This window comes from Eimeria mitis, genomic scaffold (assembly GCF_000499745.2).
Source record: "Eimeria mitis Houghton genomic scaffold, Emh_scaff2158, whole genome shotgun sequence".
NCBI lineage: Eukaryota > Apicomplexa > Conoidasida > Eucoccidiorida > Eimeriidae > Eimeria > Eimeria mitis.
In genome coordinates, this window is record NW_013570483.1 from 9263 (window position 1) to 9603 (window position 341).

Below are 341 nucleotides of genomic sequence, written 5' to 3' on the forward strand. Positions count from 1 at the left end.
AGGCAACGATGCAGGCAGATGCTGCAACACCTGGCCAAAGATGGGGGACCAGTAACCCTAAACCCTAAACCCTAAACCCTAAACCCTAAACTGTAAACCCTGACGTGGACCTGTCGGTATGAAACCCTAACCCCTAGCGTTTGATTATATGAAGCTGTTATCTAAACCCTCAGAAATCCCCTTTAGTTCATCTACAATTGCTCCTCTAGGGTTTAGGGTTTAGGGTTTAGGGTTTAGGGTTTAGGGTTTGGGGTGTATGTGCAGCTGGGTGCCCCCTGAGGTGTACGTACAGCCGATGAGAATTTGGCGTTTTTTTGAGAACCCCGAAACAGTGCAATTCA